The sequence below is a fragment of the Anolis carolinensis genome, chromosome 2, assembly GCF_035594765.1.
Source record: "Anolis carolinensis isolate JA03-04 chromosome 2, rAnoCar3.1.pri, whole genome shotgun sequence".
Lineage (NCBI taxonomy): Eukaryota > Metazoa > Chordata > Lepidosauria > Squamata > Dactyloidae > Anolis > Anolis carolinensis.
Genome location: NC_085842.1, coordinates 314,831,217 through 314,848,452, shown reverse-complemented (window position 1 = coordinate 314,848,452; position 17,236 = coordinate 314,831,217). Strand labels below are relative to the sequence as shown.

Below are 17,236 nucleotides of genomic sequence, written 5' to 3'. Positions count from 1 at the left end.
ATGTCACTAAACTACTGATCCCAGGCTTGCATAGGATAGATTCCCTTGATGACAGTTGAAGCAATACCAGATTGCTCTAAATGTGCAGTGTATATCTTGCTTCTGTGCTCGTTGTAACCTGAAATGGCTTTTCTTTCCTCCTATTGTCCCCCAAGGAGAGGGGAAAGTGGATTTGACTCTATATGCCTGGACTAAGGTAGTATAAAGGGTGCTGCTTTTTTATTTTTTGCAAGGGGCTTTCCTTTCCTATCCAGGATGTTGCAAAGTGTCTCTTTCAAGCTTCCAAAGGGGAAACAGCAGGGCTTTCTCAAGAGATCTTTCAGCAGTTTTTGAATGTCAAAAGTAGTGTCACTGATCTAGAATGAACACCGCAACAGGAAGAAAAAGTGTGGGACTAAACCAGCGTGAATATACTCCTGGGTTATATTATCCAGAGGTTTTATTCTTTTTTTTGGATGTTTCAGTATCTAATCATTTTTTAATCATTATTTTCATCCTGCAGTAATAAAATCAAATAGACATTGAAATGAGTTCTGGTATTCCTATGTGAAGGTTGGATTGATGTTTATATATTTCCAGTTTAGTGTTTTGGGACTGTGCTGATATACTATGGAAATGCAAGATGTTGAGCACAGCTGAAAAATTCAAAATTCTAGTACTTTGCCTAATTCTTTTTTTTAAAGACTGTGAATCAGTCTTGTGCTTTTGTATAGAATTGCTATCAGTTTCTGTATGGCCTCATTTTCATTTTCGAGAGCTGCTTCTGGAAATGTGGCCTTTCCAAATGAGCTGTTTTGTTCTTTCGTCTGAATGAATGAAAATTTTGTCCCATTGGCCAACATGGTAGGGCTTCCCATGCTCCCCTTTCTGTCAGTTTTAGTGCTAGAGGGTCTCACCATTTCACTGATCCTCAGCTCTCTCATTTGAGTTGTTAGAGTTGGTAGGATAAACCCCTGTTTCTGAATTTGGATAGGCAAAATGCAGTCTCTGGCTCATTGATGCTGCTTTTGCAACCCTTGGGTCTTCTTCAAGCTGAATTATCTTTTGAAATGGGTAGCAAGCCCCCCCCCCTTGTAATTTTCAACGAACAGGGAAAGAGACTCTCTTTAAGAGTGTTTGTGTGTGTGGTCTCCAGGCCCAACGTGCCTGTGATTGCCAGGGCTTGTAGCTGAGCGCCAAGTAGAAGAGCAGGGCGTCTCTTAGGCAATTGGCACTCAGTGCTCGCCTGCAAGTCCTGGCAGTCATTGGCTCTTTGAGTGTGTGTGTGACCTGCAGGCTCAAAGAACCCATGACTGCCAGGACTTGCAGGCAAGCGCTGAGTGCCAAGTGCCTAAGAGGCACCCTGCTCCTCCATTCGGCGCTCAGCTGCAAGCCCTGGCAGTCACAGGCACTTTGAGCCTGGAGGCCACACATACTCTCTTAAAGAGAGTCTCTTTCCAAGTTACTGTATGCAGAAAAGTATAGGGGAGTTTGCTACCCATTTCAAGAGATAATGGAGCCTGAAGAAGAGCCAAGGGCTGCAAAAACAGCATCAATGAGCCACAGACTGCAATTTGCCTATCTGGATTCAGAGATAGGGGTTTATCCCACCAACCCTAACAACTCAAATGAATGCTGGAGAAAACCTAAGGATCAATGAAATGGTGAGACCCCATAGCCCTAAAACTGAGGGTAAGGGGAGTGTGGGAAGCCCACCCATTGTCGCCAATGGGATGAAAATCAGGCAAGGAAATGGTTACTGTTCCCACTTTCATTTACTGCTTCTACTGTTTGGGGAGGGGTCTGTCGTGCCAATGAACTAATGAACAGCATTAAACAAAAACACAGATGAAAGAGATTAAACATATTTCGGGTCCATCTCTATTGTGATTGACATAAGATAGGACATAGAATTCTTAGGAAATGCAAGCTTGATTGTATTGCTTCTCCACTGCATTACCAGCTCAGAGTTCATCTACAGGGTTGAATTAATACAGTATGACACCACTTTAATTACTAGAGCTCAATGCTATAGAATCCTGGGATATAGTATTGAGTTCTTTGTCAGGGAAGGGTAAAGATTTGCGCAACTAAACTTCCATGATTCCATAACATTGAGCCATGGCAGTTAAAGTGATGTCAAGGTGAATTAATTCAGCAGTGTAGATGCACCCTTAATTGCTACATTTGATAAGAGAAGAGCAACCAAACGGATAAGGGTTTACATATGTGTTGACTGATCATTCAGCAGTTTAGTCTATGGGTCTACTTTTGTCAGGACTAGCAACTGGATTTTGGTCAGAGCATTTTATGTAGGAAGAATTTGTTAAATTTATTTCCCTCCTGACTAATCAACTGTCTTTAATCTCTCCTCTCTAAACCTGATACTGTTATGTTAATTTCCCCCATTTCAAGGTTGTCTGGATTTTAACCAACCAAGCATTCATGGATGGGACCAGATTAGCCTCCCAATCTTCAGTTGCCAGGGTACTGGCTGTTATCTATAAATGGAAAATTAATGCAGTCTTGGATTTAGTACCCACCTCTTCCAAGATAACCTGAAAGAATAAAATTAGAGTCTCCCTGGGCTTTTTTTAAGCGGTAGTGACTGATGTGTTATGCTCAGAATTCATTTCCTACTGGGTCCAATGGGTCATCTGGGGTGTTTCTTACAATTTGTATTGATTAATAGGGGACAAGTACGAAATAAGAGTCACACAGATGGAATGAAAGAGTGGGAATCGTGCTTCCCTCCAGAGACTGCTGAACTTCAGTCCCAGTTGCTTTTTAAACTTTTGCATGCTGTTCATGTAGTAATTTGTCTGTATTAACTATTGTAAGCCACTCTGAGTCTCAAATGTAGAAAAGGCGGGGTATAATTATATCATATATGTCAAAATATGTATATATGTATGTGATGCAGCTTTCCCAATGAGTCAGTCGGATCTGCCTATTGGCCAGACTTCCTTTCCCAATATCCTCATCCCTTTGCTGGGCAGATTAGGAATGATGTAAGTTGCAGCCCAACAAGAAAGCTGAGCTATCTAACCAGTTAGATACAGTAGGGTCTTGCTTATCCAACTTTAACGGGCCAGCAGAACGTTGGGTAAGCAAATATATTGGATAATAAGGAGAGATTAAGGAAAAGCCTATTAAACATCAAATTAGGTTATGATTTTACAAATTAAGCACCAAAACATCATGTTATACAATAAATTTGACAAAAAAAGTAGTTCAATACACAGTAATGCTGTGTAGTAATTACTGTACTTACAAATTTAGCACCAAAATATGATGATGTATTGAAAACATTGACTACAAAAATGCGTTGGATAATCCAGAACGTTAGATAAGCGAGTGTTGGATAAGTGAGACTTTACTGTAGTTAGGCCAGATGTGGGGCTGATGGGAATTGAAGCCTGGCCAGATGTGGGACTGATGGAAATTACATCTGGGCAGATCTGGGGCTGATAAAACCTGCAGTCTGACCAGGTCTTTGACTGATGGGATTTGCACCCCATCAGCTGTGTGAAAGGTATGCATTTTCAAATGGGACCCTTCATAAAATCGAAAAACAAACAATGACTACTTCTTATTTATTTATTTATGAATAGCATAAATAAATGAATACCATTACAAAATACTTAACCAAGACAATGCCAGGCATATACTCTAGCAAGTCAATAAAAGGCTGGCAAAATAAATAAATAAATAAAAATTGCTAGAACTTGGAATCTGATATCATCTGGAGAACCCTATGATTCACCCATGTATGGACGTTCCTAGCTGAATTCGTAGCTAAAAGTAACTGCAGTAGTGGCAAGAACTGGCAGCTGTTACAGTCAGCCAGATGCTTCTCCCACCTGGAACCGTATTTTATTCCGTCGATATTTGCAGCCATGGTATGGAAGGAGTAGCCAAGACCCACTCTATGTTGTGTAACAAGCTGCAGACTTCTTGAGTTCAATTGGTTTTCCTCCTTTGTTCTTTTCAGCCACCGCCTGCCAGAGTAAATGTGTAACATGCTGCCTGCCAAGCTATTTTCATTCAGCTTTCTTTCACTTTGCAGTCCATGTTCATGAAGGGCATGTGCATTCAATAAGATTTTTTTAAAGCTGTTTTGGAGTGGTGGCTGGCCTTATCAGCGTAAGATAAACTGCTGAATCTATTTTGGAAATAGTCATTACTTCATGCAGTTTTCAGGCCAAATCTCAATGGGTTCAGATTAGGGTGAAATACATATACAGTCGGCTCTCCAAAATTGTGGATTTGACATTTATGTATTTAATTATTTGTGGATTTGGGTAATATTTTATATCCTCCAGTACAATTCTATGGCCAACTGTGGTGGAAGTTGACCACAGAGACTTGCTGGAGAATCTAGAGATTCCAAAAGAGGTGTTCTCTCAGATACAAACATAGCATTTTTATTCATGACTTTTCCACTTTTGTGGAATTCTTGTGCCTCCAGCCCCAGCAAATCGATAATAGAATAGAGATCTGCTGCAACAATTAACTTGGGATTCTCTTTATGAAGAAGGACTCTTTATGAAGAAGGACAATATTTCTCATCCTCTTGGAATGATTGGTTTCAATTTTTGTTGAAATGCTAGAATAGAAACCAACATATCCTTATTATTTTTAGAAAAAATAATTTTCTCTGGATCAGGCTTGTTGAGAAAACATTAAAATCATTTCAGCCATAGTCCCAAGTATATCTTGGAAAAAATATTATTTTAGATTGATTCTTGAAGAAGTGCTTAGACTTGTCAGAACTGTATGCTATTTGTTGATGGTCCCCCATTCAACTCCTAACCCTCAAGCTACCTGTCAACTTTTCAGAAATCCTTTAAACATGTGACATGTGGTAGCAAGATCTACATGCCATTACACACACACATCTGTAATCTTAAGAGCAAAAGAGTATTTTTTTCCTATACTCTGCCTTGGACAAGAGCTGCAGCCACTTTTTTGTTCTGAAGATTATAGTTATATTCATAAGACATGTAATAGTCTTTCCACCATGTGTCTCCAGGTTGACCAAGAGGGCCTCTGAAAAGCGTTCTTACTTGCCTTCATTTGAATGTAGGAACCTGGACTTATGAGTCAACAGGCAATTTGAGAATTAGTGCTTGGATGGAAGACCACCAATAAATACCAGGTGTTGTAGGCTATATTTCAAAGGAAGGAACTGGCAAAAATACCTGTGAATATTCCTTTTTAAAGAAAACCTGAAATTCATAGGGTTGTCGACAGGCAACTTGAGAACAAGTAAATACACACGCACACAAAGGTACTCCTGATAAAATAGACTCCTCAGTTGGGCATACAATATTCCTTTTTTTCCCCAAGGGAATGAGAGTAGAGATTTGCATCAGATTTTGTTGATGAACCAGAGCATATTGGTAGGTGGCTAGGTCCAGTGTGCTCCTTGTCCATTATTACAGACCTTGCTTAATAAAAAAAAATGTTTAGACTACTGTGGTCCATGTCGCATGGCAGCTGAACAGGTGAACCAGTGACCTTGATTTTGTTTCCCATTCAAAAATGTGGTGTCATTGCCCTGCTTGTAGGTGGATGGAGCTTCCAGAATCTATGGTGTTTCTCTTCTCTCCACATCACCTCTTGCTATGAACAGGAAGGGAGCATGTGCTCGGAGCATGTTGAATCATCTTCTTGGTTTGCTTCCATATATTGCTTCCTTTCTAGCAAGAAGTTATGGTGTCTTGTGGCTGGGTTGTGAGGTGGGCTTTCAGCTGACCTTCAAATAAGCTATCCAAAGTACTGAAATCTCTCAGCATCTTGGTTAACATCTTTAAAGTCTAGACTAAAAACTGGGGCAGATCCATCACACCACGAATACTGAATATTCTTAACAATCCCTTTCTTCTCCAGATATCCATCCATTAACTCCCAGTGCGGAGCCTCCGGTGGCTCAGTGTGTTAAAGCGCTGAGCTGCTGAACTTGTAGACCGAAAGGTCCCAGGTTCAAATCCGGGGAGCGGAGTGAGCGCCCGCTGTTAGCTCCAGCTTCTGCCAACCTAGCAGTTCGAAAACATGCAAATGTGTCAGTATCAGTAGCAGCAATTTATTATGGTCTATGACCAGAATACAGTAGAGTCTCACTTATCCAACACTCGCTTATCCAACATTCTGGATTATCCAACGCATTTTTGTAGTCAATGTTTTTAATATATCGTGATATTTTGGTGCTAAATTCATAAATACAGTAATTACTACATAGCATTACTGTGTATTGAACTACTTTTTCTGCCAAATTTGTTGTCTAACATGATGTTTTGGTGCTTAATTTGTAAAACCATAACCTAATTTGATGTTTAATAGGCTTTTCCTTAATGCCTCCTTATTATCCAACATATTCGCTTATCCAGCATTCTGCCGGCCCATTTATGTTGGATAAGTGAGACTCTACTGTATATGAAAATGGGCACAGTTGCCCCAAAAGGGGAATCGCAGTTCCCATAAAAGTCAAATAAAAGAAAAAGTTAAAAACATGTTATAATAAAAACAAATTAAAAGCAGACTATTAGCAGGGTCAGCTAATAGTAAATATCGATCCACTAAGAGGCTCTGGAGGGGGATAGAGGGAGCATTTGCAGTATTTCAGTTATAACTGATTGCTCTGGCTACAGGCCCTGCGGGGTCAGTCAGGTGTAGTAGATCAATAGGTACTGCTCTGGCAGGAAGGTAACAGCGTTTCATGCAATCATGCTGGCCACATGACCTTGGAGGTGTCTATGGACAACGCTGGCTCTTCGGCATAGAAATGGAGATGAGCACCAACCCCCAGAGTTGGACACAACTGGACTTAACGTCAGGGGAAACCTTTACCTTTACTTAACTCCCAGTGCTGTGAAAATTTAATTTTGGGGTGGGATTGCAGAACAGTTTCCACAGTTATCTAACTGGCATGGTTAGTGGGGCTTCCTGAAAAATCTGAAAAATTACCAAGCTCTGGTTAGATCTGCACAGTTTAAACATAAGCCTTCCCCTGCCTCTTCTAGCTACTTCTGTTTTTGTCCCTCTGGCCTTGTTCCCTAGAGATATGCTGGCTTTTCAACCATTCCTTTTTAGCAGACCCTGTGGGCCTTTTGCTGTGTTGCTGCCCCGCTTCCAGATCACTGCTTTCCCACTCTTTCCCTCCATTTCTCCAGTGGCCTTTGTATGTTTTCAGGGTGCCTGCGTCTCCCATCACATTAGCCCTCAGCCGTGCTCCTCTCCCTTGTGTGAGCCGGTTGCATGAACGTCTCCTGTGCACATCTATTCCACTGTGGTTTATCACCGGAAAGAGCAGCTCACTGTAAGATGTCCTTTGGGTGCATGATCTTTTCCTTTGGGATCCGAAGATGGATTTGAAGCCAACACAAGTTTATTCTTTTTCTCACAAGAGCATTAGAGTGGTTGTGATGGTATTATCCTTTAAAAAGAAAACCATTTCATTAATTAGAGGAGGGATTTGCCCTTGTTTGCCTCAGTCTTTCCTGCTTGATATTTCAGAAGTGAATAATTAAATGTAGGTAGATAAGAGTGCATATTTGAGAGAATTGTAGGAAAAGCTTGGACTTTTCAATACAGTGGGCCGCTTAGTTCCAAGAACACTCATTGATACCAAAATCGGTGGTTGTCAAATCCCATTACAGTAGAGTTTCACTTATCCGACATAAATGGGCCGGCAGAAAATTGGATAAGCGAAAATGTTGGATAATAAGGAGGGATTAAGGAAAAGCCTATTAAATGTCAAATTACGTTATGATTTTACAAATTAAGCACCAAAACACCATTACAGTAGAGTTTCAGTTATCCAACATAAATGGGCTAGCAGAAAATTGGATAAGCGAAAATGTTGGATAATAAAGAGAGATTAAGGAAAAGCCTATTCAATGTCAAATTACATTATGATTTTACAAATTAAGCACCAAAACACCATTACAGTAGAGTTTCACTTATCCAACATAAATGGGCCGGCAGAAAGTTGGATAAGCGAAAATGTTGGATAATAAGGAGAGATTAAGGAAAAGCCTATTAAATGTCAAATTACACTATGATTTTACAAATTAAGCACCAAAACATCATGTTTTATAGTAAATCAACAGTAAAGGCAGTTCAATACATGGTAACGTTATGTAGTAATTAACGTATTTACGAATTTAGCACCAAAATATTGCAGCGTATTGAAAACATTGACTATAAAAACATTGGCTATTAACAAATTGACTACTAATAAAGATAGAATTGCATAAATGAACTTACAGTAACAACATTGTCAGAAGTTAAATGCGTAAAAAGTTCAGTCCTTGCTGCCTAGAGAAACAGCTGTGGATCCGGGCGGGAGGCAAACTGCATTGGATAATCCAGAACGTTGGATAAGCAAGACTCTACTATATATACAATGATGTCATGAAATTGTGCCCCTTATATAAAATGACAAAGTTTGCTTTTTGGATTAAAAAAATCAAGCATGGATGTATGAATGCAAAATCAGTTAAAAAGGAATGCTTAGTGTACATAGAAGTTCAGTTTACCACTTGCCCATAGAAGCCTTTTTCTGAAAGTTTTTGACAGAGTTCAGACATTATACAGTCAGAATTTAGAATTTAATCCATGTTTTGTATTTCCAATAATAGTACTGACAAATTGAGATGCTGAGCTAGCTCTAGCTTTTTCCTTTTAAACTGATCACTACCTTAGTATGTAAAGGAAGTGACATTTGAAGGTACAGTAGAGTCTCACTTATCCAACACTCGCTTATCCAACATTCTGGATTATCCAACGCATTTTTGTAGTCAATGTTTTCAATATATCGTGATATTTTGGTGCTAAATTCATAAATACAGTAATTACTACATAGCATTACTGTGTATTGAACTACTTTTTCTGTCAAATGTGTTGTATAACATAATGTTTTGGTGCTTAATTTGTAAAATCATAACCTAATTTGATGTTTAATAGGCTTTTCCTTAATCTCTCCTTATTATCCAACATATTCGCTTATCCAATGTTCTGCCGGCCCATTATGTTGGATAAGTGAGACTCTACTGTAGTATGACATATCATTGGTCAATGCACCGACTTTGGTGGAAAGGGTTGAAGGTAAAGGAGTTAGACCAAAAATATCAGCATGCTTTATCTTAAAACTTTTCCTGCCAATAACTATGCTGCACAATATGTATTTTATCCCTTTACAATAATACATCAAATCTTGGGGTGAAAAAAGATAGGAAACCATGAAATAATTGTGCCATGAGGGGGAAAAAACAGTAATATGGGGGTCATACTTGAAACTTAGAAGGGCCAGATTCTGATGTCAACTGGATCATTTCCATAATGAAAATTTCTTAACCATTATTTGGCACCTTAGTTAAACAGAGCCTTCAATGAAGTGTTGATTCAGCACCAACAATATATATTTAGGGCATTATGTCACAAGCTGCGTGACCAAAACAGACATACGACTGTTTCTCTTACAGCTGTGATTCATGTGTTTCTCAGGTGATAGCATGACAACCAGGAAGCGAAACCTTTGTGTCTGGTTTCACTGTGCTTCAGCTGTACACAGCAGTGGAAATAATAGAAAACAAAGACAGGCTGAGAAATTACTGTAGTGTTTATTGTTATGCTTAGCACCTACATACCGCAAAGTCAACAGTTGCCATCTGACCTCTTGCTGGTAATTGGGTGGGAGACTGTCAATGAATAAGAGGGACTAGAGGCTATAGTTCAGAGGTAGGTACTGTTCTTGCTTGAGAAAACGGTATGAAATCCATGGGATTGCCATAAGTCTACAGAAAACTTGACTTGAAGCCATAAAAACATAAATGAAGACTGCATGGAAGTGACGGTTTTCACAAAGCTTTGGTTTCTAGGAAAATAGAAAACAATGATCATGACTTTGGGAGGGGGGATGTCATATCTGTGTATCTAACATTTCCCCATATGAACCTGCCCAGATACTGACAGTGATAGGAAATTGCCCTTTTCTTAGTCCCACCTTCTTCAAAGGCAAGGTTGCTGAGATTGTGAGATTTTACCGCATGGGTAATTTCTTCATATAGCCTCAGGGTTCAACTCGCATTTGGGTTCTCCCCAATGTTCTTATAGTACCTTTAACTTCCTTTATGTTTACAAGTCTCACTTAGTGCACTTTGATCAGCCCGTCCTTATGTTTTTATTGATGTGTTTTAACTTTGTCTTATTAATGGTTTGATTTTAATCGTATGTTTTAATTTTTCATTTGTGCATTTTTGTTATTTGATGTTTTTGTATGTATACTCTTTTGCATTTGTAAACCTCCCTGAGTCCCTGCGGGGAGATAGAGGCGGGGTACAAGAATAAAATTATTATTATTATTAAAAATTATTATTATTATTAGATGGCCTTCTCAGAGGTTGCCCTAAATTTTGGAACTTCCACTGTAGTGAAGGAAGGATGCCTTGCTCTTTGGTTTCCTTGCATTGCCAGGAAAAGACTAGTATTTTATATTCAGAGAGATATTTAGAATGGAAGGAAAGAGCTATAAGAGCTGTATTATTTTGAATTGTATTGTTTAATTTTTTAAAACCCAGCATATTACCCTGTGAAAATGTAAAGAGTATAAAGAAAAGCTTTCACGATTGTGTATGATCATAAGTCCATTGGGTCAACAACTCCTCTATGTAGCACTCCTGAACTCTCCGCTGAAAGACGTTTTTCTCTGAAGAATGGCTAGAGTCCAAAGAAAAATGTCAAGTTGTATATTTCAGACCCCAACAAGGCTACTGAAAAGGACAACCACACCGTGATACTGGTCCGAGTCATATGAGACATCTCAACCACATCATTGGAAAAAAGCATTTTATTTCTTACAGATTGCAGGTGTAGACTGTCCTGTTGTTTCTAGGAGCTTCTTCATTATTAAGTATTGTTTGTATGTGTCCTCAGCTTGTAAAAGTTCCTTTTTGGGAGTTATAACTCCTAATGGTGGCTATGTTAAAAGTGGGATTCTGGGATTTGTAGTGGGAACCAAATATCCTTTCTAGAGTTCTACCTGCTTCTCCTTGAAGAGTGAGCTACATCCAGATATCTAGTAAGATAACATTTACATATTAAATATTTTTATTGATATTTATTTATTTTTATCCTCCCATAGGAGTTTGCAAAGTTAGTTCCTAGTGTTATTTTTGCCCACAGAAATTGACAGATAAATATTTCTGATACCAATTGAAGTTGCTGAACTTCTGAATAACCCCCTCCCAAACATTCATTAAACTCGTCCTGTTTCCTTGAGTCCAGTTTTCCTTTAAATATCCCTATTCTCTTGGCATCTTTTTTCTTTCTTTTTTGCCAAAGTCTGTTAATATTTTTATTTGGTCTCTTTGCACTTTAGCACTTGGGTGTCCCTCTGTCTTTAAACAAAAGCCTTAAATGTCTTTAAAACATGATGAAACCAAATGTCCCTCGTGCTGTTTTGGGTATTTATTAGACCAAAGCTGCTTGAGTCAGGACATAATTGGAACTGGATAAGGGCAGCTGAAGGCAGAAAACATCAACACTTGCCATGTCGAGACATTATGGTGAATCTCTTTGTCCATGACTTGCAGAAGAAGAAAATGATGGAGCCAAAGTACATAAATGATGCAAGTTTAAGAAAAGATCTTTGCTTTTAACATTTCTTTCTTCAAGTGTAAGGTTACAAGCAGGCATGCTTAGCTTGAGGAGTTGTTATTGTTGTATTCTTCAAAGTACTTTCCAACTTACATTGACCCTGGGGCTTTCTTGGTAAGATGTGTTCAGAGATGGCTTGTTGTTGCCTTCATCCGAGTGTGAGAGAGTGTGAATTGTCCAAGGCTACCCAGGTGGGTTTCCATGGCACTTCTGATTGCTATTTTTAAGAAGAACCACAAAGGAAAATCAGGTATTGTGTCATGCTTGAGGAAAGACTGGGGTATGTGCGTGTGAGAGAGGTGCAACATTGGCCATGCCAACCCTTGCACAGTTGTCCACTTATGAAGTAAAAGAACTCCCACTCATAAGGATCATCTGCAGGCGGTATTTCAGTGGAAGGAACTGGCAAAACCACATCTGAGTATTCTTTGTCTAAGAAAATTCTGTGGAATTAATAAGGTCACCATAACCTGGCAGGTGACCTGCAGGCACAAACACACTTAAAGGTGGTCCTATTCAAAATGTTTTTCTCTTGAAACTATGATTGAACATTTGCTGGTGCACTATACCAGTGTAAGCATAGTGACATAGGATGTAGGACAGTGGGGAAGAAAGATGTAGAAACATAGAATGAGAAGGAGGTTATGTTTAGCTTGAAGTAAGATATTGATGAGAGGTAATATGATGACTTTGTTAAAATACCTGAAGTACTGTCATATAGAAGATGGGACAAGCTTGTTTTCTGCTTCTCTGGAGACTAGAACATGATCCAATATCAGGAAAGAGATACCACCTAAACATTGAGAAGAACTTTTTATCATCAGAGCGTTTCGACAGTGGAATTGATTGCTTTAGAGCAGTGGTTCTCAACCTTTGGCTCCCCAGACGTTTTGAGACCTTCAGCTTCCAGAAATCCTAACAGCTGGTAAACTGGCTGGGGTTTCTGGGAGTTATAGGCTAAAACACCTGGGGACCCACAGGTTTAGAACCACTGTTTTAGAGGCAGGTGGGATCTCCTTTTTTTGGAGGTCATTAGACAGAGGTTGGAGCATCTTAAAGAAGTACCTTAGTTGTCCCAACTCTAATACTTAGTGATTCTATAACTGAAGCTGCTAGCATAACTGTACTAACAGAATTGCAAACTGTAAATACGGATAGTATAAAATACCACATGGGCTTTCTCAAGATGATCATTTGTGCTTTTGGATGTACCTAGGGATGTGTGTTTCCTTAACAAAGTCAAGAACTGGCATACTACATCATGCTTGAATAAGCTCACATAGTTAAAAAGTAGTTTCATGACACCATCCTTCTGCCGAATACCACATTGTTCAACCAATTGGGTATATGTCAATGTGCTTGCTGGGTTTTTTTTTTTCAACCCCAGTGAATCAAGTAATAAATTGAAGTCAGTAATATTAGTAGTTGTATGCCATCCAGGAATGTGGAAGTACAACAGTTACACTTGTAGGACTCCACTTATGAAACTGTGAAATGAATACAATGTAACACCATGGCCAAAATGATTGGACTTCAAGCTAAAGGACTGCTGGTTGGACAGGAGCCCTTGCAAACAGAGAATGCATATGGTGTATTTGGTCAAAGTGGAAATAACAAACTCTGTTCAGGCTTATAAAAGGCAAGAACATGCAAGAAGGTGGGTAATTCAATGATTTTATCACATGGCATTGATACAAGGCTGTCACCTTTGGTGATGGTGCTTATTGAAAGATACCATGTGCATCCTGTTACCTTTCTGCTTCTTTCCCACAATTAACCCAATCACCACTATTGATGCAGTTGTGTGCATGGAGCTACAAGTGATCTTGAGGGTTCTCATGCCATTGGTGGTCACCCAACTCTTGTGGAATAGTGGCTTCACACAATAGCAGTAGGTTCTGTTTCAGAGAAACAAATTGGCAAGATCACTTTAGTATTCCTTGCCTTAAAAAACCTGTGAAATTCATGGAGTTTCCATAAGTCGATAGGTAACTTGAAGTCATGTATACATACACAATGAAAAAAATGGAATAGACATGGGCGAGGGGCTTTGTGGAGCATAATAAATGGCAGTTTTGATAAGGCATTGCTTTCTAGGAAATAAGCAAGGTTGGTAAAGGTTTTCCCCTGACGTTAAGTCCAGTTGTGTCCGACTCTGGGGGTTAGTGCTCATCTCAATTTCTAAGCCAAAGAGCATTGTCCGTAGACACCTCCAAGGTCATATGGCCGGCATGACTGCATGGAGCGCCGTTACATTCCCGCCGGAGCGGTATCTATTGATCTACTCACATTGGCATGTTTTCGAACTGCTAGGTTGGCAGAAGCTGGGGCTAACAGCGGGTGCTCCCGCCGCTCCCGGGGTTTGAACCTGGGACCTTTCGGTCTCCAGCTCAGTGCTTTAATGCACTTCGCCACCGGGGCTCCATACATATACATATACATATAAGCAAGGAATTGAAAATAGAAAACAGGGATCATGAGTTGTAGCAATGGAGAGACCCCAATATCATATCCATGTAATAGGCTGGACTGTATCACCTGATATGAGTTTTCATTTGCTTAAGAAAACCCTATGGAATTCATGAGGTTTCCTACCTCGACAGGCAGTTTGAAGGCACATGCACACAGAATGATTGTCTTTCTCTATATTTGTGTGTGTAGATGGATCTATCTCTATGGCCTATCTCTCTAACCTCTCTAAAAATCTCCCCATTCTGTGTTTGTAAGGCCTGAAGTGTGAGTATGGTAAACAGCAGCTGCACACTGTATGTACCAGGCAGCCTATTCATTCATGTGCCTTAATAGCCCTTTGTGCCGGCGCTGGGTTAGAGGCCGCTCCGCCAGGCCTGCCGCGGTCACATCCCACTGATTTGAATCCTGGCTGTGCTCCCTGCCCCTCCCTCCTGGCCTCCCTCCCCCAACACTCCTGCTTGGTATGGAAAGAACCATCTGCTGATCTCGCTTTCAGAAGAAGCTTTGCCTTTCTTTCTTTTTAAGCCATTTTCTCCTTTGTCCTGAAAGAAAACTCAAATCAAGCCAGTATTTGCAGTGGGGTTAGGGAAGAAAAAGAAAAAGAGATGGGCTTGCATTGTGTGTCATGCTCCCCATGGAAAAAGGTGTTCCTCTTTCTTGTCTGGGATTCGATTCCCTGCCATTCAAGACGACACCCGGTTTCAGGCTGCAGCTGCTCCCGTCAGCTGGGTAAAGGGAGTCCCTCTTATTTGTTTGTTAGAATAAAGAAATAAATATTGGAAAAGTATAAGGAGGTATTTCAGCTTTCCCACCCTTTGACTGGCACTTCTACAACCTCATGGGTATTGAGGTTCTCACCTCTTTGACTTTTCTGAGTGGAGCCTTCAAATAGTGAAAATCAGAGCTGATTAAAATTTTTGTCTGATCCTCATTTTGAAGCCAACAGACCAAATCTACGTTTCTTGGATGAAGATTTGGATTGCATTGCAAATGATATTTTTTAGGAAAAGGGGGGGATTTGCTCTTCTCAAAATTTTGTACTGCAGTTCTCATGCCAAAAGCTACCCAGATATATATCAAAACAATTAAGATTAAAGAGGGAGTTTGGAGGAAAAAAGGTTTGAAGACCAGAGTCCTGAATGGATTATAAACAACAACACGGAAACAGATGGTAGCCAACTTGTGAATATATATATATGCATATATAGAACCAACATGGATCAGAAGTCCACACTCCATCCATCTCCAGCTGAAACTAGGACAGAATTATGTGGTATCATTACACTTGTTTAAAAATAGTGGCACTCTTTCAGAGGTTATGTTACAAGTGGTCCCTACTGCAGCCACTTCTGCAAGAACATGTACAGCCTTCCTTCACACTTTTGACTTGGTGGGTGGGAAGGTATCAATCAACAACTCTTTGGATGGCTGTTGTATAATAAGTTTTCCAAACTTGGGGTCTAGCAAGGCACTGCTAATGTATATTTATGCTGTGCTGAAATATATCAAATCTTGGTGTATAATTGCTACCTGCCGCCATCAAGATGACCTTGATTTCTGGTGACCCTATGAATGAAAAACCTCCAAGTCTAATTACCCTCAATAGCCTGCTCCAGTTTTGCATTTCGGACTTCCTTAAATGGGTCTATTTATTTGGAATGTGGTCTTCCTCTTCTACTGGCTTTTACTGTATCTGTTCTTACTGCCTTTTTTACTGAGTCCTGTCTTCTCAGGATGTGGCCAAATTAGGATAGTCTCAGATTGACCGTCTTGGAAGGGCAGGGCTGGACAACTGTGTCCTTTCAGACAACCCTCATCCAATCAAGCTGACATAAGCACTGAAGAGGAATTATGTGAAGTTGAGTCCTGAATCACCCAGAAGCCTACAATTGTCCATTTGTGTTATTGTGTAAGAGGAACACCACTTGATTGGCTGGTCATACTAAGTCTAAGATGAAAATAGGATTTGTATGGTGGTGTTGGGGTCTACTTTTTGGAAGACGTGCTGTTTCCTGTGCACTTCCGAAGGTTACAAGGATATCTCTATCAAATTCTGCAGGTTTCTTCAACATAATGCGTTTCTTCTTACTTGACCTTCTTAAAAGGCATTCACATTTTGTGTTAATTGAAGTAGTGCTTATTTACTCAAGTCTAATGCACCATCGAATCTAATGTGTACCTTAGTTTTCAAAACCATATCCCGCAAATCTAATGCATATCCTAATTTTGGGAAGGTAATTTAACCAAACAAGGTGAGCATTGGATCTGAGTAAATACAGTATTTTCAGGCATATTTCCAGTAAAGGCTATGATGGACACCCAACATTAGATTTCCCTGTGCTCCCCGCCAGGACTATTGTATCAGGAAACCACACTTTGATATGACTTCAGAGGATGAAACCAGTTGTTATCTTGCTTTTGGACATATCGCTGATCTTTGACAGCTGTAGAAACTAACATCCTTTGGCTGCTGGGTTGCTCCTGGGGGACTCTAAGCGGGGCTTATGTTCTGTCTTACATAGTGACTTTGTAATACGCTTGTGGCTTCCGATTTGAAGTTCCCATCTGCTGCTGGGCCTCCGTGGAGAGTTGACCTTCTGAATGATCGAGTTTCTTTCCTTTAGATTATGTGTGACCTTTGCTCCCAATTTTAGGTCTTGCAAATTAACCCACATGCCAGCTTCCATGTCATTTGGGTTCCTTCCCCGCCCTGCCCCCCCCCCCAAGACGAGTCTCTCGTCTTTCATTGTCCTTCTCCTCATCACAGCTCCAGTTATTTTCAGAATAATTGTTGCTATCTCTATGCTTTCTCACATCCCCCACTTTTACAGTGTGTATATAGTTGTTTTACAGGTGATAAATGCTGGCCAGGATTTTGTGTGTTTATGTGTTCGTGTTGGAAATTTCCATTTTAAAACATATTTAACAAAGACAGAGATCAGAGAAATGCAGTCAATGTATGATCTTCTTGTGACTTCTTTGTGTTCACATGGGATGGATTTCAAATGCATGTAGCATGTACAATTGTAGCGACTGAAGATGAAGAGAAGTTACATTTTTGATATAGTGTTTATTTTGCCAAGGGGTTTATTTTACTCCAAGGGGTTCATGATGTCAGATGTCC

The 17,236-nt window shown here is 39.9% G+C and overlaps 1 protein-coding gene across 2 annotated transcripts in view; it reads left to right on the top strand.

Annotated features, from left to right (window-relative positions):
- Positions 1-17,236, top strand: part of setbp1 (SET binding protein 1) — a 274,065-nt gene that overhangs the window by 29,340 nt on the left and 227,489 nt on the right. The gene's annotated exons all lie outside the window — the stretch shown is intronic.